At 45.0% G+C, this 26,504-nt stretch overlaps 1 protein-coding gene across 5 annotated transcripts in view; it reads right to left on the minus strand.

Annotated features, from left to right (window-relative positions):
• The window catches only part of FNDC3A (fibronectin type III domain containing 3A), a 344,582-nt gene that overhangs the window by 195,540 nt on the left and 122,538 nt on the right, over positions 1-26,504 (minus strand). The window lies entirely within an intron of this gene.

The following is a 26,504-nucleotide window of genomic DNA, read 5'->3' on the forward strand; positions in this document are numbered from 1 at the left end:
TATGTATGTGCGTGTATACACACACACACACACGTGTATGTATGTGCGTGTATACACACACACACGTGTATGTATGTGCGTGTATACACACACACACGTGTATGTATGTGCGTATACACACACGTGTATGTATGTGCGTATACACACACGTGTATGTATGTGCGTATACACACACGTGTATGTATGTGCGTATACACACACGTGTATGTATGTGCGTATACACACACGTGTATGTATGTGCGTTTACACACACGTGTATGTATGTGCGTATACACACGTGTATGTATGTGCGTATACACACGTGTATGTATGTGCGTATACACACGTGTATGTATGTGCGTATACACGTGTATATATGTGCAGTGTGCGTATACATAAATGTGTATGCGTGTGTATGTACATGTGTACATGAAGCGTGTATATACAGATGCATGTGCATTCTGTGAGTGATGGCATGATCATAATTGAATAGGTGTTGATTTTTTTTTGTTCAAGAAAACGTGGATTGTTGTTCATGGATGAAAAAAAAAAAAAAAAAAAAAAGACATCCAATGAAAATAAACCTTAAAGCATCTTTCAAAGCAAAAAATAATATAAGAGCATGTGTTCTTTTTGGGATAACACAATAGACTTTCCTTAGAATAATATTTATTTTTATATAGCGCTAACATATTCCGCAGCGCTTACAGTGTGCACACATTATCATCACTGTCCCCGATGGGGCTCACAATCTAAATTCCCCATCAGTATGGCTTTAGAGTGTGGGAGGAAACCCACGCAAACACGGGGAGAACATACAAACTCCTTGCAGAGTTGTCCTTGGTTGGATTCGAACCCAGGACTCCAGCGTTGCAAGGCTGCAATGCTAACCACTGAGCCACCGTGCTGCCATAAGTATAGGCATTAGTAATGCCAGGTATTTGCATAGCTTCTTGATTATTCAAGTTTATTTTGAAATTAGATGCTGTCATGTTATTTTCATAGTATTGTCCTGTACTTGTGAAAGTTTTGCACGCATACGCCGAAGATTATTAGTGTTCCTTTAGTTCTCATTTGTACGATTAACCACTCTCCAAAGTGTTTCAAGTGATCTGAGTCATTGTCTATTAGCACCAATACATTCCAGTAAAATAATTCTCTTAAGTCAAAATGACATTCACATTTCTCAACAAAAGGCAGATGATCGAGCCGATTCATCTGAAATAATTGAATGAGGAGTTCGGAAGTCACTTGGCCACAATGTGGAGAAGCCAGTCAGGAGAGACGCTGCATAAACCATTGGATTGTGTGCTGTCCAGGGTGCTGAATCGATAGTTGGCACAGATTGTACCCTGAGAAGCTGAGCAGGTCTCAAAAAAAAAAAAAAAAAAGATTTTATACTTTTGGATCTGCGTAGAGCATCACAAAGTGTTAAAAACTATAAGCACAACATTTACAGATCTACCAAAATATAGAAAATTAGCTCATTTACCGAGGACCAAATATGTCAAAGGTGATTTCAGCTGATTTTTCTTCTTAGAATTGGTAATGGAGTTTTCTGGTTTCAGCTATCCTTTACTCGCCACGCCCAGCGCGAGTCTGTGCTGCTGCTCCAGGTGTCGTCTACATACTGACATCACATCGACAGCAGTGCAGCCAGTATGGAAGCTCGATGCTCGTGCCATCTTCACTGACTGTAGCTCTATCAAAAGGATATCCAAACAAATGAAAATAGCAGCAACGAAGACTCAGCAATGGACCTGGGGAGGGTGAGTTAATCTTTGTTTCTTTACACTTAACTCACCTAGGAACAAAGGTTTTCTGAAAATAGAAAACACCTTTCCGTTGAGTAAATGGATGCAGACATTTCTGCAGCTCTTGGCAGGAAAAGTAGAAAAGCAGCTGCAAAAAGGCACCTTTTGGTACTTTTTTTCCCTGCTTTCTTTACCAATTTGAGTGAAGTCAATGGTGAAAAATGCAGGGTAAAAATGCACAGAAGTGACATGCTGCAGATTATTTTCAAAAATACTCAACGTGTGCATGATACATCATGATTTCTTCAGGTTTTGCTAGCAAATCTGCTTGGCAAAAACGCACCAAACCTGCAATGTGTGCACAAGCCCTTACCGCTCCTAGTCCATACATATAAATTGGCCTCAGAGGTTACGTCGGCATTGAGATTTCAGCAGAACCCGGTGATGGCAACGGGTTTGGGCCAACAGTTTAATTTGTACGTTGGCACAGGCTGACCAATAGTCAGGAGAGATATTGGTCGCACAGGTCTGATTTCGGACTGCCCATTGCATTGATCTCCCTGGGATAATTCGCAGGCCGAAATGTCATCTGGCAGCTTTCTCACAGAAGACACAGGAGAACTTGGCCGTACGAGCGCTGAGGCAGCCATAGGGCCAATTTCCACAAGACAGTGATCAGGGAACAAGAATTCCTAGGAACACTCATCCTATCAGTTCATCTAATCGAGCCAGCAAACATCTGACAAACACAAAAATGTTCATTCGTTGGTTGCAGTGATTTTTAAGCAGGATTAAAACTGATCTTTAGCGACAGCACTTAACCCCGTGTAATCAGGCGATGATGAGCTGCCAGTAAAATGATATTCTGTGCGCACACATTACATTAACGATCGTTCTGTGCGGGTAGAATTGCGATTGGATAGTCTAATCCTAGCGACAGTCCAAGTGTTTACACCCTGTTATACCAGAAATCACTGTAGATGCCTCCGTGTACTCCGCCTAAAACCACTCATGCCCGAGACTGCACAGGATTCGGGCTTCCACTCAGTATAATTCACCCTGACATGCCCACGGTGTAAGGATTCTCTGTCCAAACACATCTGGCATTGCACTTCATACGATGACAAGGCAGACAAAGGTCAAAAAAGGAAATAGTAACATCTGCATTACCCACATTTGTGAATGCTGCCAGTTATAGTAAATATTGCCATTATGTTATCTGGGAGAAAGATGTCCTCCCTTAGCCCGATCCCCGGGCACAGTGACTGCTTACCAGTCAGAAGGCTGCAGAGCGCTGGCGGAATGACGGACTCTTCTGGCATGCTGTATATACCAAGCCAGCAGAGTTCCTAGACTGGCCGGTGGCATTGGACTTGTAGCAACGTCCGTCTATCAGACGGTCCCAGGCCCAGCCATAAAGACAGAAGAAAACTTGTATAAAGTGTTTATGAAGACAGTTTCTGATTGATATTAAAATAGATATGAATGTAGAAAACAGCCGACTAGCCGCACTGAGGCTTGTCAGACACTGTCTGAGCTAAGCTTTAATTTCTCCTGCTAGATTTTTTCTCTTTTCATATAATGATGTGAAATGCACATGGGACATGGCTTGATACATCGCCCACTCCAGCAATATGACAGCTGGCAAGCACAGAAGAGATGTGCCCGTCGCTAGTTATCTGGAGAGAGTCCATGAAGACTGGATACTGCAATCATTACAAAACACATATTCGAAGTTAAAGAGCAGAAACTTCAGAACTTTTCACTCTTCCTTAGTAATGAAAAAGTATACATATTCTACGTGTACTCGCCATCAGAATAGGAGCGCCAACATGTCAGTAGACTTTACTAGCCTAATATGTGCCCAAGAAAATATCCCTAAGAATGGTTTCACACACACAAGGTTTTTTTGGGGAAAAAAAAGAAAATATGAACTATCTGATATTTCCAGTATGGAGAACATTCAGAAACACAGATATACAAAAATGGGCAATATAGGCTGAAAGGGGTTTCTGAGAAATAAGCAAAATTGCAGAGAGTTTGTAAAAACAAGCAATTTATCTGTAGGCTAGGCTTACAGTGCATACAAGCTCTTTGCTATAAAGCTTGCAAGCGCTGATCTGAGGTGTCTATACCCAGATTTAGTGATCCTCTGATACTGTAGCGTCAAAGCAGCCTCTGCTGGCTGAATTGGAAGGCACATAGTTCAAAACAGTGGCTGAACCATGTCGCTTCTCCGAACTGTAAATCAACAGGTGATCAATGAGTAACAGGCTGCCACGAGAGGTGGTGAGTTCTCCTTCAATGGAAGCCTTCAAACAGAGGCTGAACAGACATCTGTCTGAGATGGTTTAGTGAATCCTGCATTGAGCAGGGGTTGGACATGATGACCCTGGTGGTCCCTTCCAACTCTAACATTCTATGATTCTATGGTCAGGAGAAAACTGCTCCTGTGCAAGTAGGAAGTTAGGAGGCAGGAGAGCGGTGCATTCCTTAAGCGACATGCTGAGAAAACCCCCATATATCCACCCCTCACTTACACACCACTGTCACTAAGCATTGGAAACCATAAAACGGCATTCCCACCACTGTCCGGCTAAGTGCAGACATACTTTTTAGCCCTGCTGATTTTTCCGCGCAGAATTGAAGAAATCCGCAGGTCAAATGACCTGCATTTTTCCTGCGGATTTGTTCCGGTTTTCTTGCGGATTTCCCCCTGCGGATTTGGAGAATGGAGCAGGTGGAAAACCGTACAAAAGAAGTGATATGCTGCATATTTTGAACCACAAGAAAACCGTGCGGAAAAATCTGCAGCGTCTGCACAGCGTATTTTTTTTCAATTGACTAACATGCTACTGTATATCACAATGCGGATATGCAACGTTTCTGCGCGGTAAAATCCGCTGCGGACCCGCTGGATATCTGCATCGTGTGCACATGGCCTCAGAGGCTTAGAATTTCCATTAGAATTGATAGGAAAAAATTGCATGGCATATCCAGCACTATTCTGCTCATCAAAACAGAAATCATGGTCAAACCCAACAGACCTTGTAAGTCAATTGTAGATGTTGGGAACCAGTGATAACCATTGCATAACAGATAAACTGTGTGAACAGATGGTGCCAAGCATGCGATTTCAAAACATGGAGAGCATATTCTGATCCATCCGTCCTACAGACCCCAATAGACTACAGCTGACCAAACTGGCCAACATAGTCTAATGTATATTGGGGCCTTTAGGACAAATAAATCAATCAGCATACGGTCTTCATGATGTTAAATCACAATCTATTGGATTCCAAGTATGCAGTAAGATTAGGTTGACACTTGTATTGAGGTTTCTATAGCTAATGTGGTAGGGAAGGATCTGACACGTTGGCAGATCCCTTTGTTCACCGGCAAATAGTCAGTTGCCAAAGTAGTTTGGCAGGGGCTTTCTCAGAGAGCGCAGGAGCGCATGCCCAGTTAAAGAGTTCCCAAGTATGGGCAACTCGGAAGGGATAGCGGTTGTCCAAAAGCTATATAATGTGTAAGAAAGGCGCAACTGCAGTATTCTGCTCTGCCCTCAACAGGGCAGAGCAGTGCGAATGCGCCACGGCAGGAAGGGAAGAAGAGGACGGCATCGTATGAAGATGGAAGGTGTCGGACAGGACCGCGACACCCATCAGACCGGACCACCCCCTCCGGTGAGTATAATCTAACGTGTTTTTCTTCTCTTTCAGGTTAGATCAGGGGCTTATCTACAGCATTACAGAATGCTGTAGATAAGCCCCTGATAGTCAATAAAAATGGGTGACAGATTCCCTTTAACACTGTAGAAAGGATCAATACCAGGAAATATATCATGTCTGATCTGTCTCTATTGGAGGGAATATGCATTGTATTAAAACCCATCCCATGTAAGCTAGCACAGCAGCCCCTGAGGTCAGTATGGTATTAACATATGCTACAGTAGATGTGTTCTGTTCAGTAAATTATATTCATACACATACCCATATTGGTATACATTTAAAACAGAGTTTCTAAGAACACCTATTCTAAGAGTACATTTACATTGGCCGATTACCCCAACAAGCATTCCTAGGAAGTCTCATTTCCCAAGAATCTGCCAGTGTAAACAGACTACCAATCACCCGATAGTGACCAACACATTTGGTTGGCGTGTGAAATTTGAAAGCTGGCTTAAAAAACAAACAAATCTTCTTTCTTGACAGAATATCATCTTGGGTAATCAAAACATGTGCTGCCGAGAACAATGACAGTCTATGGGCACATTTTGATCTATTACTGAGCATTCAGTGAGCAAGGCTGGTGCATTCTGCCTGTGTAAACAGGCTTTTTGATGACAGCCAATCGGCAAATACGTAGCAGATCGGTAGTGGTCTGATGCCATAAATCATCAAGCGTATACCACGCCCATATACCCTCATATACACTGAATATTCCATTCTCAAAAAACATGAGCTAATGTGTACAGATTATGCTGAAGGAGGTAAAGATCTGACATGTCAGATTTTGGACTGGCGACCAGCCCGCGATCCAGGTAGTGCTTGCGGCAGTGGGGACAGGTGCTGCGTGAATTTCTTTAGATTGACAAATCATAAGCCGAGCCCGGTACCAAAGAGGGTAAGGAAATTTGGGCAGCTTCTGTCCACGGCCAGAAATCACTGACTTAGACCGTGGACTGCGGTTGCGCAAAGTGATCCGCTCATCTCTAATGCTGATCCTTTTGTTCTCCAAGAGCTAATGCACCGCAAGATGAGGCTGGCAGAGGCTCTTGTAGAGCATACAGGATCACTCCACACAGTGAGCGCTCCCATATATTAAGAGGTAGCTCCCAGTCAACAGCTATCTATTGTGTACAGAGCCCCTGACCCTCAGCATCTGACAGAAGCTGGCGGTAGTCACGAACTGCTGGTACAAACTCCTGCCATCAGCAGCCAAAGCCATCCAGCGATATGATTTATGACCAACACTGATGTAGGGTGAGTGTTTTATGCACTTACCGATGGCTTTCTGTTCACGGTGACGACATGTAATCTCTGCTGTTTGACTTTGCATTTATTTTTGAACCTGTTAGCTTCACTGCACTATCCCCAGACTAATCTCATATGAATGGAAAAAATTTTGAAAGCAGATTTTAGATGCACGAATTCTGATGACAATCAGAAAACTTATCAGAATAAAAACGAATGCAAAAGACAACGCCAGAGCAGCTCGCAGCAACACATCGGGTTTTATTCATAATTTTTTCATCTAAGGATTATGAACTCAAAAGCACAATCTGGATTTCCTCATATAAAATGAAAGATTTTTTTTGCTCTCAACATTTGTAGGGATTTCACTCTGACAGCAGGTATTGTTCACAAGGTCTCATGTGAAAAAAACAGGAAGGTTAAAAAACTTTCAAGGAGAAACAAGAGATAACAGACTTTCTCTGGCATAATAGTGGAAATAAACAAAAAAACAGTCGAAACAGAAATACTGGCGCATCTTAGAGACGGATCATGACTGGCCAGCACCCACAGGTCTTTCCACGCAGACACTTTCTGAGGCAGGTAATCTACCTTAAATAAGCCATTCAAAGCCTGGAAGTAGAAATATGGGAACAGCCAGTCCCACCCAGCTCTTCTGGCCATTCCTAAAACCCAGGCCTATTAAAATCCTTTCAGCACTATCTGTGCTGGAGCCTGCTTTTCCGGGCTTCACACCACCAAGCCTAACTACCTTGGTCACATATCTCCCTTCCAGGACCTGTCCATCTGCCAACTTTAAATATCTCTCAATATTCTATGCTCCAGTAGACTGTAAAGGGGTTTTCTTTTTGTTAAATAAATCATGTCAAAAAAATTAAAAACCAACAACAGAACCATCCTAACTTAGCCCACTGAAGCTCCAGCGTTGCCTCTCCACCAGTCTCTGTGGTCTTTGGGTGACACATCTGCAGCATGACTGCATCATGTGAACACTGGGTTGGATCATTCGGTTCTTGTGCTCTTCACCATGTCATGACCACTGAATGAGTATATGTATTCCTTATAATATCTCTTTACATTGGATGGAGAGCCATAATCCTTGCCCCCTATACACATTTTATAATATTTAATATCTGCTTGCTACCACTGTGAGTGAACTTTCATGCACCTTTACAAATCAACCCCATCTGTCTTAGGCTAGTTTCACGTTTGCGTGTCAGGGCGCAGTGACGGCCTGCGCACGGCCGCCCCTAAGCCCCGCCCCCTGCCGCGCCTCCTCCGGTAGCTCCGCCTACCGGCGCATGATGCTGCATGCGTCCCCTATCTTTATCACTGGGGACGTAGGCCGTGCACAGTATGCGTTAGGCGGCGCAAGCGTCCTTTTGACGGTGCGCCGACCAGCGCCAAACGCAACCTGTTGCAATTTGGTTGCGCTCGGTGCACCGTCAAAAGGACGCATGCGCCGCCAAACGCATACTGTGCACGGCCTGCGTCCCCAGTGATAAAGATAGGGGACGCATGCAGCGTCATGCGCTGGTAGGCGGAGCTACTGGAGGAGGCGTGGCAGGGGCGGGGCTTAGCGGCGGCCATGCGCAGGCCGTCGCTGCGCCCTGACACGCAAATGTGAAACTAGCCTAAGTGTTGTACAAGTACAGCACTGGAATGGCGCAGCTGACATCCTGCTGCAATGGCTGGCATCAGAGATTGCTCTGATCCCAGCCATTAAACCCTTTATCTGTCACAAAAATGGAATGTATTTAGTTTGACAGTCTAGTTATGCGAGCCTTGTTATAACCATCTTTACTTTTATATAGCGCTAACATATTCCGCAACGCTTTACATTTTGCACACATTATCATCGCTGTGCCTGATGGGGCTCACAATCTAAATTCCCTATCAGTATGTCTTTGGAATGTGGGAGGAAACTGGAGAACCAGGAAGAAACCCACGAAAACACAGGGAGAACATACAAACTCCTTGCAGATGTTGTCCTTGGTGGGATTGGAACCCAGAACCCCAGCTCTGTTATGTGAGAAGAGAGGCTGGAAGAATATCAATGCAGCAAATAAAGGAGTCTGCAATGAACATAAGAACTTGCCAGACTATTATCACAGTTTCTACAGTTCTGGAAATATACAGCTATCCTGTACCACTACATAGGATCATAGATATCTTTCAAAAATAAATAAATTAAAGAACTCCGCAAAATAGAGACAATATGAGGCAGGGAATACATCATACAGAGTGCAACATATACCAAAAGGCCTCAGGGGAGATCAAAGCAATGTGGATTCTATTATTTTCTATAAAGTATATAAAAATGTCTCGTGTCTGTTAGCTCAATCATCCAATAAGTGAAAAAGATACTTAAGAGTATTCTAGATATTACTGCTCCCTGGGGGATAGGAGGAAATGCAGAAATACCAGTGCAAAAACCACTACCACTAACAATATTGCAGGGAAATATTGGAGGATACACAATTAAACTACCTAGGAATATAATCCGCCGTATACATATAATGCTAATTTTGGATGGATTAATTTCAAATCGGTTCATCGTGGAGGAGAACTGGAAAGCAGAATGAGAAACAGACTGAAGGAAACACAGTGTGTTGAGCTTTCCAACAAGTCTTTTACCTCACCCCAGATATGGATATACATCTACACTGCTCAGGACTGCTATGTAATTTCTTTGTTGCTGCTGTTTCAGTCTGTGTGCTACAATTAAGGAATGAAGAGCATGAATCCATGAATCTCTATGTGCGATGAGGTGTGTGGGAGACATCATGGAATCTAGCGTTCACCCACTAGCTTACAAATTATACATTGAGCCTGTAGAAAGGAAGCTGGTGAAATTGCAAGAAAAAAAAAGTAATTTAATGAAAAAAAAAAAAAAAAATAGTATTATTCTTCATGTACCTATCCACATCAGTGAGGGTCCGCCACTAAGCACCAGCAATAAGCAGAGGTGGAATATTCAGTGAATGGAGCAGCGCTCAGTCACACTGTTTAGTGGCCGCTCCCTTAAGCTGCTGATCATATATTCTGGGGAAAGGTCATCAATATCAGTGCAAAGTAAAACCCCTTTAAATGAAAAATCTACCTAAATAGTGTGAAATCTTTACATTTGTATGGTTAAATACCCAAGCAGACTTGCTATTCAGGTAATCTGGTAACATTAGCCAGCGTCCCCCAGGTAAAATGCACAGCGGAGGCACAATTTCACAGTTTTTAATATGCATTTCTTTCCCCTTGGATATTTTATATTCTCATGTGGTGCTCTCTTTCTCTGGATAACGGCTTTGCAAAAAATACCTTGAATTGAAATATAAAGAAAGCTTTGAGGAAAAAAACGTGCAGAGAGAAGATAAGATAGCGACGGTTAGATAGCGCGATGCATATGAACAGCAGCTTGAAAAGTAAATGTCTTTAATGTCTGTGGCAGGAGCAGCTCAAAAGATTGCAATCAATCTGTCAACATATCACTCAGCGGGAGGGACGACATCGGCACGCGTCTGCTATTGCTTCAGATAAAGAATTCCACACTCAAGATTATAAAAAAATACATAAACAATAAGAAAACAAACAACAACAAGCCTCTAAACCACCAAAAGTAACCGATTAGTAAATAGGCAATACACCGCATGGTCATTAGTGTAATCACATGGTGAACACGGGTTTAGTAGAGTACATTTACACTAAAGGTGCCCAAACATTTAACATCACTGTCAACTGAATATCCATTTCTTCTCCTGACCTTCTACATTACTTATTAGGCATACAGTGCCTACAAGTAGTATTCAACCCCCTGCAGATTTAGCAGGTTTGATAAGATGCAAATAAGTTAGAGCCTTCAAACTTCACACAAGAGCAGGATTTATTAACAGATGCATAAATCTTACAAACCAAAAAGTTATGTTGCTCAGTTAAATTTTAATAAATTTTAAACATACAAGTGTGGGTCAATTATTATTCAACCCCTAGGTTTAATATTTTGTGGAATAACCCTTGTTTGCAATTACAGCTAATAATCGTCTTTTATAAGACCTGATCAGGCCGGCACAGGTCTCTGGAGTTATCTTGGCCCACTCCTCCATGCAGATCTTCTCCAAGTTATCTAGGTTCTTTGGGTGTCTCATGTGGACTTTAATCTTGAGCTCCTTCCACAAGTTTTCAATTGGGTTAAGGTCAGGAGACTGACTAGGCCACTCCAACACCTTGATTTTTTGCCTCTAGAACCAGGCCTTGGTTTTGTTGGCTGTGTGCTTTGGGTCGTTGTCTTGTTGGAAGATGAAATGACGACCCATCTTAAGATCCTTGATGGAGGAGCGGAGGTTCTTGGCCAAAATCTCCAGGTAGGCCGTGCTATCCATCTTCCCATGGATGCAGACCAGATGGCCAGGCCCCTTGGCTGAGAAACAGCCCCACAGCATGATGCTGCCACCACCATGCTTGACTGTAGGGATGGTATTCTTGGGGTCGTATGCAGTGCCATCCAGTCTCCAAACGTCACGTGTGTGGTTGGCACCAAAGATCTCGATCTTGGTCTCATCAGACCAGAGAACCTTGAACCAGTCTGTCTCAGAGTCCTCCAAGTGATCATGAGCAAACTGTAGACGAGCCTTGACATGATGCTTTGAAAGTAAAGGTACATTACGGGCTCGTCTGGAACGGAGACCATTGCGGTGGAGTACGTTACTTATGGTATTGACTGAAACCAATGTCCCCACTGCCATGAGATCTTCCCGGAGCTCCTTCCTTGTTGTCCTTGGGTTAGCCTTGACTCTTCGGACAAGCCTGGCCTCGACACGGGAGGAAACTTTCAAAGGCTGTCCAGGCCGTGGAAGGCTAACAGTAGTTCCATAAGCCTTCCACTTCCGGATGATGCTCCCAACAGTGGAGACAGGTAGGCCCAACTCCTTGGAAAGGGTTTTGTACCCCTTGCCAGCCTTGTGACCCTCCACGATCTTGTCTCTGATGGCCTTGGAATGCTCCTTTGTCTTTCCCATGTTGACCATGTATGAGTGCTGTTCACAAGTTTGGGGAGGGTCTTAAATAGTCAGAAAAGGCTGGAAAAAGAGATAATTAATCCAAACATGTGAAGCTCATTGTTCTTTGTGCCTGAAATATTTCTTAATACTTTAGGGGAACCAAACAGAATTCTGGTGGTTTGAGGGGTTGAATAATAAATGACCCTCTGAATAAACTTTTCACAATTTAAAAAAAAATTAAACAAAGAAATAACATTCTTTTTTGCTGCAGTGCATTTCACACTTCCAGGCTGATCTACAGTCCAAATGTCACAATGCCAAGTTAATTCCTAATGTGTCAGGGGGTTGAATACTACTTGTAGGCACTGTATATGCCTAGGCATGGTCAAGCATTTTGTGTCTACTATGGGTAGAGTGGTGTGCGGTGGATTCAGACAATGACAGAAATCATGGAAAGTTTACTACTAAGGCAGATAGATGAAGCTGCAACCTATAATGAGGTCCTTGTTATGGGGGACTTTAACTACCCGGATATTAACTGGGAAACAGAGACCTGCGAAACCCATAAAGGCAACAGGTTTCTGCTAATAGCCAAGAATAATTATCTTTCACAATTGGTGCAGAAACCAGAGGAGCAGCACTTTTAGACCTAATACTATCTCACAGACCTGACAGAATAACAAATCTGCAGGTTGTTGGGCATCTAGGAAATAGCGACCACAATATTGAACAGTTTCACTTGTCTCTCGCTAGGGGGACATGTCAGGGAGTCACAAAAACACTGAACTTTAGGAAGGCAAAGTTTGACCAGCTTAGAGATGCCCTTAATCTGGTTGACTGGGACAATGTCCTCAGAAATAAGAATACAGAAAATAAATGGGAAATGTTTAAGAACATCCTTAATAGGCACTGTAAGCGGTTTATACCTTGTGGGACTAAAAGGACAAGAAATAGGAAAAACCCAATGTGGCTAAACAAAGAAGTAAGAGGGGCAATTAACAGTAAAAAGAAAGCATTTAAACTACTAAAGCAGGATGGCACCGTTGAAGCTCTAAAAAACTATAAGGAGAAAAATTCTTTATCTAAAAAAATAATTAAAGCTGCCAAAAAGGAAACAGAAAAGCACATTGCTAAGGAGAGTAAAACTTAATCCCAAGCTGTTCTTCAACTATATCAATAGTAAAAGAATCAAAAGTGAAAGTGTAGGGCCATTAAAAAATTGTGAGGAAAGTATGGTTGTAGATGATATTAAACTTCTCCACGATATTCACGGTGGAAAATGAAATGCTAGGTGAAATGCCGAGAGACAAAGCAACATGGATTTTTGTGAGTACTCACCGTAAAAACATTTTCTCCGAGACGCTCATTGCGGGACACATGTACTGTGGATGTATGCTACCGCCATCTGGAGGCTGACACTAAGTAAACAACACAAGGTTAGCTCCTCCTCCGCCGCATACACCCTCACCCCGATTATGGGCGGAAACCAGTTTAGTGCAAAAGCAGTCGGAGAAATAACGAAAGTCAGCCATAATGGAGATAACAATATGTCTAGAAAAGATCCACCCTGACAACAAAAAATGCACATTAATTAAATAAAAACAGAGCCAACTTGGCTAACAGGGTGGGTGCTGTGTCCCCCAATGAGCGTCTCGGAGAAAAGGATTTTACGGTGAGTACTCACAAAAATCCATGTTTCTCCATCTCATTGGGGGACACAGGTACTGTGGGACGCCCTAAAGTAGTCCCTGGGTGGGAAGTGGACTCACCATTCCAAGCTACATGCACCTCCTGTCTAAAGGTGCATCACCGCTGCTTGGAGAATCCTTCTACCCAGGCTCGCATCTGACGAAGCCCGAGTATGGACATTGTAATGTTTAGTAAACGTGTGCAAGCTGGACCAGGTCGCTGCCTTGCACACTTGTTCCGTTGAAGCCTGGTGCCGAAGCGCCCAAGAGGCGCCCACTGCCCGAGTAGAGTGTGCTCTGATCCCAGCAGGAACTGGCGCACCCCTGATGTGGTAGGCCTCCTGAATAGTTATACGGATCCATCTGGCTATGGTCGATTTTGAGGCTGCGAGTCCCTTTCTGCGTCCTTCGGGGAGCACGAACAGCGTGTCCGTCTGACGAAAGGGTGCCGCCCGCGCCACGTACCTTCTGAGCGCTCTCACCAAGTCTAACGTATGAAGAGCCTTTTCCATGCGATGTACCGGCGCTGGACAAAACGAGGGCAAGACAATATCTTCATTAACGTGGAAGGAGGACACGACCTTTGGCAGAAAGGGGGAGCTGGTCTGAGCACCACCTTATCCTTGTGGAAGGTGAGACACGGTGCTCGGCAGGACAAGGCCGCCAACTCAGAGACTCGCCTAATGGAAGTTATGGCTACCAAAAATACTACCTTCCGGGAAAGGTACGACAAAGGAACCTCCTTAACCCCTTCACTCCTGGAGCTTTTTTCGTTTTTCCCTCCCCTTCTTTCCAGAGCCATAACTTTTTTATTTTTCCATCAATACGACCATGTGAGGGCTTATTTTTGCGGGACGAGTTGTACTTTTGAACGACACCATTGATTTTACCATGTCGTGTACTCGAAAACGGGAAAATAATTCCAAGTGCGGTGAAATTCCAAAAAAAGTGCAGTCCCACACTTGTTTTTTGTTTGGCTTTTTTGCTAGGTTCACTAGATGCTAAATCTGACCTGCCATTGTGATTCTCCAGGTCATTACGAGTTCATAGATACCAAACATGTCTATGTTCTCTTTTATCTAAGTGGGGAAAAAAAATTCCAAAGTTTGCTAAAAAAAAATTAACCAATTTTCTGAGACCCGTAGCATCTCCATTTTTCGTGACCTGGGGTCGGATGAGGGCTTATTTTTTGCGTGCCGAGCTGACGTTTTCAATGATGCCACCTTTGTGCAAATATGTTCTTTTAATTGCCGGTTATTGCATTTTAATGCAATGTCGCGGCGACCAAAAAAACATAATTCTGGCATTTTTAATTTTTCTTTCTCGCTATGCCGTTTAGCGATCGGGTGCTTTTATTTTATTGATAGATCGGGCGATTCTGAACACAGCGATACCTAATGAGTGATTTTTTTTTTTTTGTATTGTTTTATTTTGATTGGGGCGAAAGGGGGGTGATTTGAACTCTTAGGTTTTTGTTTTGTTTTTTTTTTACTTTTGGCATGCTTCAATAGCCTCCATGGGAGGCTAGAAGCATGCACAACCCGATCGGCTCTGCTACATATGGGCGATGAGCAGATCGCCCGTATGTTAGCAGATTTACTGCTGTGCTTTGAGCGCCGACCACCGGGCGGCACTCAAAGCCATCTGCCTGGAACAACCATAGAGGTCTCTATGAGACCTGTGGTTGTCCAGGCAATGTGACGCCGACCCCCGTCAAGTGATCAGCTCATTTCTGGCCCGGCGACCGGAAATGCTATTTAAATGCCCGCTGTCAACTTTGACAGCGGGATTTAACTAGTTAATAGGCGTGGGCAGACGGCGATTCCACTCGCGCCTATTGCGGGCACATGTCAGCTGTTCATAACAGCTGACGTCGCGGCTTTGAGGTGGACTGCGGCGGTGAGCCCACCTCAAAGCGGGGATCCTTACTGATGACAATGAAGGGGTTAAGTGGTTCGAAAGGAGCTTCCTGCAGAACACTCTGGACCAGATTAAGGTCCCAGGTGTCCAGGGGTACCCTATAGGGAGGTACCAAGTGGGAGACTCCCTGGATGAAAGTCCTCACCTGCATATTGGTAGCAATTCTTCGCTGGAACAGGATGGACAACGCCGATATCTGTCTCCTAAGGGAGCTCGGGGCCAAACCTGAGTCTAGGCCTGACTGAAGAAAGGCTAGGATGTTGGGAATCGAAAATGTCAGTGGAGAAAAACCACGGTCTCGATACCAAGTGAAGAAGACCTTCCAGGTATGGTGGTAAATTCTCGCCAAGGTCGCCTTCTGGGCGCTAATCAATGTAGCTACCACATTGCGGCTGAACCCAGCCTGGGTCAGAATCCAAGATTCAACGGCTATGCCGTCAAACACAAGGCCCCTGAGTTCGGGTGGAAGATCGGGCCCTGGGACAGTAGATCTGGGCGCTCTGGCGGTCGCCAAGGGACGTCGGCGAGAAGCTGCACTAGATCTGCGTACCATGCTCAGCGGGGCCAGTCTGGAGCCAGCAGAATCACTGGAACCCCTTCTGTTTTGATCTTCTTGATGACCCTCGGGAGCAGCGTCAGCGGGGGAAACAAGTATGGAAGGCGAAACTGGTTCCATGGCAGAACCAACGCATCCACTGTGATCGCTCGCGGGTCCCGAGCAATGAATATGGGCACCTTGGCGTTCACCATGGAGGCCATCAGATCCACATCCGGTGTTCTCCACCATTGGCAAATCTGCTGGAAGACCTCGGGGTGCAGAGACCATTCCCCCGACGCGACACCTTGCCGGCTGAGGAAGTCCGCCGCCCAATTTTCCACACCCGGGATATGGACCGCCGATATTACCGAATGGTTCCTCTTGGCCCAGCGAAGCACGTGTCCTACCTCGCGCATGGTTGCTCTGCTGCGCGTGCCCCCTTGATGATTTACATAAGCCACCACCGTGGCGCTGTCCGACTGAATTCGGACGGGACGCTGAAGATGTTGCAGTGCCAGCTGAACTGCTCGTATTTCTAACAAGTTGATTCGGAGGCTTGCCTTCTGCGGCGACCATCGTCCCTGGGTGGTGTGGTGGCGAAAAACTGCTCCCCAGCCAAGGTGGCTGGCGTCGGTTGTGACCACTAGCCAGTGATCTGGGGGAAAGGGTTTCCCCTGCAGGAGGGAGGACCTGCTCGTCCACCACTCCAGTGACTGTCTGACCTGCAAGGATAGCCGGCACTGATGATCGAGTGTGAACGGGTTCTTGTTCCAGGCTGACAAGAGGGCATGCTGTAAGGGGCGAAGATGAAATTGGGCAAACGGAATTGCTTCCATTGCTGCCACCATCTTCCCTAGCACTCTCATCCCAAACCGAATGGTGGGCGGGACTGGCTGCAGAAGCTTCTGGACTCCTTACCGGAGCGCTAGAGCCTTGTCCTGAGGGAGAAATACCAACCCTCGGGAGGTATCGAAAATCATCCCTAAAAAAGAAATTCTGAGCTGGGAAAAGGGATGATTTTTTCCAGTTGACCAACCACCCTAAGCGGGAGAGGGTATCCAGCGTGATGTTGACATTCTCCTCACATGCCCGAAACGAGGGGCCCTTCACCAAGAGGTCGTCTATGTATGGTAAGACGACTATGCCTCGAGAGTGTAAGACGGCCATCACGACTGCCATCACCTTTGTGAACACTCTGGGAGCGGTGACGAGCCTGAAGGGCAGTGCTGCAAACTGGAAATGTCGGCCATTGATGGCGAACCGCAGAAACTTTTGATGTGGAGGAAAAATGGGGGCGTGCAGGTAGGCATCCTGGATGTTGATCGAGGCCAAGTATTCCCCTTGGCCCATGGCCGCTATAACAGAATGGACAGATTCCATTCGGAAATGCTTGATCCTGATGAACTTGTTCAGGAGCTTCAGGTCCAAAACCAGCCTGACTGTCCCATCCTTTTTGGGGACCGCGAACAGATTGGAATAAAAACCCTGCCCTCTCGTGCTCTGGTACGGGAACAATGACTCCGTTGCGCTGGAGTGAGTCGATGGCCCCTAGCAACGCCCTTGCCTGGGGTTCCACCTTGGGAAGCCGAGACAGAAAAATCGTTTTGGGGGAAACTTGAAAAACTCCATCTTGTATCCTGCGGACACCAGTTCCGCCACCCATGAGTCACGTGCTATCGTGATCCAGACCTGGCGAAAGCAGAGCAGGCGGCCGCCTACTCTGCTGATGTCGCCTAAACAGTGCTCTGAGTCATTTGGCTGAGGGTTTCTGGACCCTGGCTCCTCTTCCCCTTGCCCTGGGCTGGCGAGCACGCATTCTCCCCAATGTGTTGGCACTATACGAGACCTGTCGCTCCCTATCCTGGTTGGAGTGACCTGGAGCGGCAGAGCTGGCTGCTGCCGTCCACCCGGGGTTGCGAAAGGCCCATAACCGTGCCAAAGCTTGGCGAAACGGCTGCTTGGCCCTTTGTTGCGGGAGGAAGCTGCTTTTTCCCCCGTAGCATCGGAAATGAGCTGGTCTAATTTCTCCCCGAACAGGTGGCCACCCTGATAAGGCAGGGAAGTTAACGACTTCTTGGAAATAGAATCAGCCCGCCATGTCATTAACCATAGGGCCATAATAATGGCTACCGCATTCGCAGCCGCAAGTGCCGCACAATTGGCCGCATCCTAGGAAGCATTAAGTAGTCACCAGCCATAGCTATTTGACTTGCGATCTCTGATACCTCTGGAGGAAGGTCTCTATCCTGCAAGACCCTGTTCAATGACTGACCATGACATCATAGCCTTGGCTACCCATGTTGCTGCAAACGAGGGAGAGAGTGCTGATCCTGATGCTTCAAAAACTGAACGAGTAAAATACACCAACCAACCAACAGACCTCTATACCAAAGAAAACCAGACAGGGTGTACTTATTAAATGTTATTTTATTATATTTGTATTATACAGGTGGTTTTATTAAAACCAATTAAAACAAAAAAATGCACGTATAGGAACAATGTAACAGTGTTCAAAGAAATAATAGGACCCAATTATTATATCAAATAAGTATACCACATATATTATGAGATACCCATTTTCCAAAAGAGATTATAAAAAAGTGCAAAAATTACATAGAAATAATATTATAATATTAGATGAATACCACACATGAAAAAGTGCAAAGTGCGATGTGCAAAATTGTCACATAATATTATACAAAAAATACAAAAATATATGTGCCTTTTAAAACCACATTTATATGTATCCACAAGATTTTCCACATGTCCAAAATAAAGTGCAGAGTGCCTGTGCAATCAAAGCTGTGCACAAAGAAACAAACAGTGCCACTTTTTTCTCTGGAAAATAGCAATTAATTCTTATATATAGCGCGGTATAGCATAGACAGATCATTACCTATAGGGGTCACCACGTCCCTATCACGCGCTCCCCAACGCGCGTTTCGGAATCTTTCCTTCATCATGAAGGAAAGATTCCGAAACGCGCGTTGGGGAGCGCGTGATAGGGACGTGGTGACCCCTATAGGTAATGATCTGTCTATGCTATACCGTGCTATATATGAATTAATTGCTATTTTCCAGAGAAAAAAGTGGCACTGTTTGTTTCTTTGTGCACAGCTTTGATTGCACAGGCACTCTGCACTTTATTTTGGACATGTGGAAAATCTTGTGGATACATATAAATGTGGTTTTAAAAGGCACATATATTTAAAAGGCACATATATTTTTGTATTTTTTGTATAATATTATTATGTGACAATTTTGCACATCGCACTTTGCACTTTTTCATGTGTGGTATTCATCTAATATAATATTATTTCTATGTAATTTTTGCACTTTTTTATAATCTCTTTTGGAAAATGGTTCTCTCATAATATATGTGGTATACTTATTTGATATAATAATTGGGTCCTATTATTTCTTTGAACACTGTTACATTGTTCCTATACGTGCACTTTTTTGTTTTAATTGGTTTTAATAAAACCACCTGTATAATACAAATATAATAAAACATTTAATAAGTACACCCTGTCTGGTTTTCTTTGGTATAGAGGTCTTTTGATTGGTTGGTTGGTGTATTTTACCTTAACAGTGTGTTATCACTGATTTCACTGGACACTGCTGATATATTTTATTAATTTCATTATTATTATTGTTATTACTTATAATATAGAACAATATATTATATCCAGTGTCGGTGTGTTCTCTTCTAAAAACTGAACGAGCCAATCTCACTATGAGCCGATCAGTGGGGTCTTTGATAGAGGAACCACTCGGTACAGATATCATGGACTTTGAGGCCAAGCGTGACACCGGTGATCCACTACTGGGGACTTCGCCCATTTTTTAAAAAGCTCAGGCGCAAACGGATATCTCGATTCTATCGTCTTCTGGCCAGAGAAACGCCTATCTGGCCATTCTCTGTGACGCTGAACTATATCATCAAACTCTGGGAGAGCCAAACACCCTATGCGGTCGCTTAGTCCGCTTGAAGGATACCTTATGGCCTGAGGCCAAGGTGACATCATCCTCAACCTCCAGAGTCTGATTAACAGCATCGATGAGGCTGTCAATTGTTTCCCCGACACCCCGGGGTATCTAGGTCCAGCGACTCGTCTGAGTTATCATCTGAACTCTGCTCGCTCCCGACAACTGGTGAAGGTGAGCGTGATGCCGAACTCACGGATGCCGAGGCACCGGATGGGCCGGGAGACACTCTGTGGGTTCGCTTTCTTTGCACCTGTCTCGAATGAGAGCGGCCACTGCAGGCCGGAGGATCTTGTGAGGTGGAGGAACCCTCCCAGATCAGAGAGTCACTATCCTTGCCCCTATCCGGGGCGTGAAGAGACCCGATCGCCTTTGTAATTGATGCCATAGACTGCGATAGCGATAAGGCCCATTCCGGAGGATTAAAATCCCTGGGCTCGATCGCAGGGGAGGGCTCCTGGGCGCATTCGGAGTCGCAGGCTTCGCATAGTTTATTGCTCTGCGCCTGCGGAAATGAGGCCCTACAGGCGATGCATGCAGCGTACAGGAATGTGTGCGTCTTCCCTTTTCCAGCCATATTGAACTGCCTGGCCTCCACGCCTGCTAGGGGTTGGGGGGAGGAGGGAGCACCTTTGCGTACGTGGCCTGACCCCATCAGGACTGCACTTGCCCCATCCAGTGTCCCCCACATGTCCTCCGCTGCTGCACAGTCCAGCTGCGGGCGGCCCGCCCGTTATTTCCTGCTGCGGCCTAGCCCGAGGCGAAGCCGGGGCCTCAATTTTTCCGGCGTCCGCCCAGGCTGCAAGGCGGGCCGCCGGAAGTGACGCCGAGCCGGGAGGGTGGGACTTCCGGCCACGGCCTACCACCGGCCGAAGCCGCGGGCTGGATTTGTGACGTCTGCCTGCGACGGGGGTGGCGGCGAGCGGGCCGGGCGCCACATCCCAAGGCGGGGGCCGGCGTTTTACCGATGCCAGACACAGCGTCCGCTGTGCCGCCACTGCTGCAGCCACATTACTGTGCTGTGGGAGGGGGAGGCCGGGGAAGGGAGGGGACGGGGGTTATGCCGGGACTTCTGCGTGCACCTCCTGTTCTGCCTGAAGATAAGGGCTCCGGCCCTCTGGACGCCGCAGGGCCCTCCCTAGCCATCCTCTTGATGCCGTCTGCCTTCCGATCAAGTACAGGGGGGAAAATGGGTGGAAAATCCGGGACGGTGCAGGCACCCTGGCTCCGTTCTCCTTCCAGGGGTGAGGAGAGGGACCGTCCGCCGCCTTGCAGCACCGCCGTCTAGCGTTGGTGGAGCTGTGGGGGCCGCACGGACTAGTCTTGTGCCTCTGTACAAGCCCATGGTTTCTATACCTAGGGGTGGACAGGGCTAAGTCTGGCATCATGTCCCACGTCACGGGAGAGGATACGTGGAGGGACACTCGCACGTGCTCGCCCGTTGATGGTTTGGGGAAACCGGACATTTTCAATAGGATCTGTTGCCCCTGTCTAATCTTCATAGCCAAAGAGGGAAAAAAAAAAAAGTCTGGGGAAAATGGCCCAGATATGTCCCACGGTACGGGAATGGATACGTGGAGACGATACTCAACACGTGCTCGCCCGTTGTTGGTTTGGGGAGATCGGCCCCTTTCAATAGGGTCCGTCGCCCCTGTCTTACCTTCATGGAAAAAAGAGAGAAAAAAAAAAAAAGAAAAAAAAGAAAAAGTCTGGAGAAAACCAGACATGTGTGCCTCCAAAGACACTAAGCATAAAACTGGTTTCCGCCTGTAATCGGGGCGAGGGTGTATGCGGCGGCGGCGGAGCTAACCTTGTGTTGTTTACTTCGTGTCAGCCTCCAGATGGCGGTAGCATACACCCACAGTACCTGTGTCCCCCAATGAGACGAAGGCAAAAACCCTATATTAAGGGTCACCAATTTAACCCAACAAGAGGTGCAAAACCGGCTAAATAAGATTAAAATAGATAAATCTCCGGGTCTGGAAGGCATACACCCACGAGTACTAAGAGAACTAAGTAATGTAATAGACAAACCATTATTTCTTATATTTAGAGACTCTATAGCGACGGGGTCTGTTCCACAGGACTGGCGCATAGCAAATGTGGTACCAATAATCAAAAAGGGCTCTAAAAGTGAACCTGGAAATTATAGGCCAGTAAGTCTTACATCTATTGTTGGTAAAATATTTGAAGGGGTTCTGAGGGATTTTATTCTGGATTATCTCAATGAGAATAACTGTTTAACGCCATATCAGCATGGGTTTATGAGGAATCGCTCCTGTCAAACCAATCTAATCAGTTTTTATGAAGAGGTAAGCTGTAGACTGGACCAAGGTGAGTCATTGGATGTGGTATATCTTGATTTTTCCAAAGCGTTTGATACCGTGTCACACAAGAGGATGGTACACAAAATGAGAATGCTGGGTCTGAGGGAAAATGTGTGTAAATGGGTAAGTAACTGGCTTAGTGATAGAAAGCAGAGGGTGATTATAAATGGTATATTCTCTAACTGGGTCGCTGTGACCAGTGTGGTACCGCAGGTGTCGGTGTTGGGACCTATTCTCTTCAACATATTTATTAACGATCTGGTAGAAGGTTTGCGCAGTAAAATATTGATATTTGCAGATGATGCAAAACTATGTAAAGCAGTCAATACAAGAGAAGATTGTATTCTGCTACAGATGGATCTGGATAATTTGGGAACTTGGGCCGAAAGGTGGCAGATGCAGTTTAACAATGATAAATGTAAGGTTATACACATGGGAAGAAGGAATCAATATCACCATTACACACTGAACGGTAAACCACTGGGTAAGTCTGACATGGAGAAGGACTTGGGGATCCTAGTTAATGATAAACTTACCTGGAGCAGCCAGTGCCAAGCAGCTGCAGCCAAAGCAAACAGGATCATGGGCTGCATTAAAAGAGGTCTGGATACACATGATGAGAGCATTATACTGCCTCTGTACAAATCTCTGGTTAGACTGCACATGGAGTACTGTGTACAGTTTTGGGCACCAGTGCTCAGGAAGGATATAATGGAACTAGAGCGGATACAAAGGAGGGCAACAAAATTAATAAAGGGGATGGGGGAACTACAAAACCCAGAGAGATTAGCAAAATTAGGATTATTTAGTCTAGAAAAAAAGACGACTGAGGGGCGATCTAATAACCATGTATAAGTATATAAGGGGACAATACAAATATCTCTCCGAGGATCTGTATATACCAAGGAAGGTGACGGTCATAAGGGGGCATTCTCTGCGTCTGGAGGAGAAAAGGTTTTTCCACCAACATAGAAGAGGATTCTTTACTGTTAGGGTACTAGGGCAGTGAGAATCTGGATTTCCCTGCCTGAGGAGGTGGTGATGGCGAACTCAGTCGAAGGGTTCAAGAGAGGCCTGGATGTCTTCCTGGAGCGTAACAATATTGTATCTTACAGTTATTGTTAGGTTCTTTAGAAGGACGTAGATCTGGGGGTTTATTCTGACAGAATTTTATAGGCTGAACTGGATGGACTAATGTCTTTTTTCGGCCTATGTTACTAATGTGCCTTAAAGGGGTATTCCCATATCAGAAGATCCTATTCCAATATGTGTAATAAATCATAATAATAGCTAATACCTCCAATTAGAAATGTAGTTTAGCTTTTCTGATTCATTATTTCCTCATGTGCAGGCATTGCAGGACCTTGGGTATCCATGGCTACGACCACTAGCAACTAGCTAACGATCACTATAATCAGTGATTGTAACCATGGGTAGACCTAAGGTCCTGCAATGCCTGCACATGAGGAAAGAGGAATAGTGAATCAGAAAAACTATACTACATTTCTAATTGGAGATATTTGTTAATACTACTACTACTACTACTACTACTACTACTACTACTACTACTACTACTACTACTACTACTACTACTACTACTACTACTACTACTACTACTAGTACATATTGGGATTAGATGTTGGAGATGGGAATATTCCTTTAAGGTTGGGCACCAATGATGATATGGAGAGGACTATTGCTGATTTTAAAGTATAGCAAGTGAGATTGATCTCTGTGCACTGTACAGTACACATGCCAATAAAGTCCTTCTAAAGTCAGCAAACTTTTTAAGGAAATAAGACAATATCTCTCTAAACTAAAAGTGAAAAATTAATTAAAGTTCTATAGAAAAAAAAAAATCACTAACAAAGAGCTAATCACAAAATATTAAAGTATTCCCTATAGGAGGTAGCGTAATGAACGACGGGGGTACGACAACTGTAATACCCAGCAATCTGGAGACGGGCCTTGAATGGAGCTGACGTGCACGTGCTCAATCTTCGCTCCATTCAACAGTGATTCTAAGGGTTCTTTTACACTTCGTGTTTTTTGCGGGCCGTTTTTGCGGGCCGTATTTCCGTAATTTTAACGGTCTGCCTCAAAAATGGGACGCAAAAAACCTTCTCGGATCTCCGTTTTTCCGTTTTGACAAATTGGTAGTGAAAAATACGGTTTATCGCAAAAACAAGCTACCGTTTTTGCGGCACCATTGAAATCTATTGCGGCCAAGTCCGTAAGCGCGATATTTTTCACGGCTGTATATACAGCCCTCAAGGCCATACGGTGCACGGCACTCCGATTAATTTTTGCGGGCCCGTAGAAATCTATTGGGGCCGCAAAAACACAGCAAGCGTAAAAGAACCCTAAAATAGGAAGTTATCCATTATCAGCAGGGCTGTGGAGTCAGTAAGCCAAACCACCAACTCTGATTCAGTCTCCTCAATTTCCCTGACTTCCGACTCCGACCCCACAACCCTGCTTCACTACTGAGCATGTACATAAAGTGCAGCACAGATTCATCTCCACCACTACTCCACAGCACTGGTCACTACTGAGCATGTATATAATGTGCAGCACAGATTCATCTCCACTACTACTCCACAGCACTGGACACTACTGAGCATGTGCATATAGTGCAGCACAGATTAATCTCCACTACTACTCCACAGCACTGGTCACTACTGAGCATGTACATAAAGTGCAGCACAGATTCATCTCCACTACTACTCCACAGCACTGGTCACTACTGAGCATATACATAAAGTGCAGCACAGATTCATCTCCACTACTACTCCACAGCACTGGTCACTACGGAGCATGTACATAAAGTGCAGCACAGATTCATCTCCACTACTACTCCACAGCACTGGTCACTACTGAGCAAGAGCATAAAAGAACCCTAAAATAGGAAGTTATCCATTATCAGCAGGGCTGTGGAGTCAGTAAGCCAAACCATCACCAACTCTGATTCAGTCTCCTCAATTTCCCCGACTTCCGACTCCGACCCCACAGCCCTGCTTCACTACTGAGCATGTACATAAAGTGCAGCACAGATTCATCTCCACCACTACTCCACAGCCCTGCTTCACTACTGAGCATGTACATAAAGTGCAGCACAGATTCATCTCCACTACTACTCCACAGCACTGGACACTACTGAGCATGTGCATATAGTGCAGCACAGATTCATCTCCACTACAACCCCACAGCACTGGTCACTACTGAGCATGTACATAAAGTGCAGCACAGATTCATCTCCACTACTACTCCACAGCACTGGTCACTACTGAGCATGTACATAAAGTGCAGCACAGATTCATCTCCACTAAATGTTGAGATATTTAGATCAGGAACAGAACAGACATTTATAGGACATTTCATAACTTCCCCAAATTATGAAAACATTTACAGCCCATCCTGCATTGTACTGAACACAATTTGTTAGAGTAGGTGCACACGGTCAGTAAACGCTGCAGGTTGGATCAAAAGACAGCACTTAGCGATTTTTGGCAGTCCAATAGACAATTAATAGACCAGAGGTTGTGCATGCACATGAATGGGTACCATGGGTCCCCAAGGCCCAATGTTGGAATCTTTGGGGGTACTAACAGTTGAATACCTCACTAATCAGTAAACTATCCCCACAGATAAGGGACAACTTGCTATCTTAGGAATAACCCTAAGAGTTTTCATTACTAATCAAATTACAGAATCAAACCCTCAAATTGTATTATTCTTCTACCAAGAGTCTGCTCAAAACCAAGATACATATGCAAGACCTTGAGGGCCATTACAAAACTTCAGAGAAGCGGACTCCATGGATTTACTTACCTGTACCACATTGTAAACCCAATCCACAGGGCGTTGTCCACACTAACATCAGGAATATGTCTGATCTGCTTAAATTATTTCCAATGAAATCAAGTGACCAACCATAGGGTTGCCCAGATTTCTATCAGGGCATTATTATCTGTACTAGGACGTGACATAACGTCAATGAATTGGAACCTTGCATAAGGTTTGCTCGCAGAAAAACTAGACTGTTTGTCCTTAAATGTAAGTGTTAACAAGATGGCTTTCTACAAAGTGAGTACACGTGAACTCGCACAGGGAGCAGACGCAAAAGAAGAAATTGATGTCAAGAGTCAAGACTGTGGCGCCAATATTTAAGCTAAGTGAATTTTGTGACACATTGCAGTCAACATTGCAAGTAAACCAATTGTGCATTATAAATAGGCTGAGTCACCAACATGTTATTGAGCTAGAGAACATAAGTGGGTGGGCATCTTATTAGCCTGCTGGCATGGGCAATCTTCTAGGCAATGCAATGAGCTCACCATTTCC

This window comes from Dendrobates tinctorius, unplaced genomic scaffold (assembly GCF_039654945.1).
Source record: "Dendrobates tinctorius isolate UK_male_01 unplaced genomic scaffold, ASM3965494v1 ptg000145l, whole genome shotgun sequence".
NCBI classification, from domain to species: domain Eukaryota; kingdom Metazoa; phylum Chordata; class Amphibia; order Anura; family Dendrobatidae; genus Dendrobates; species Dendrobates tinctorius.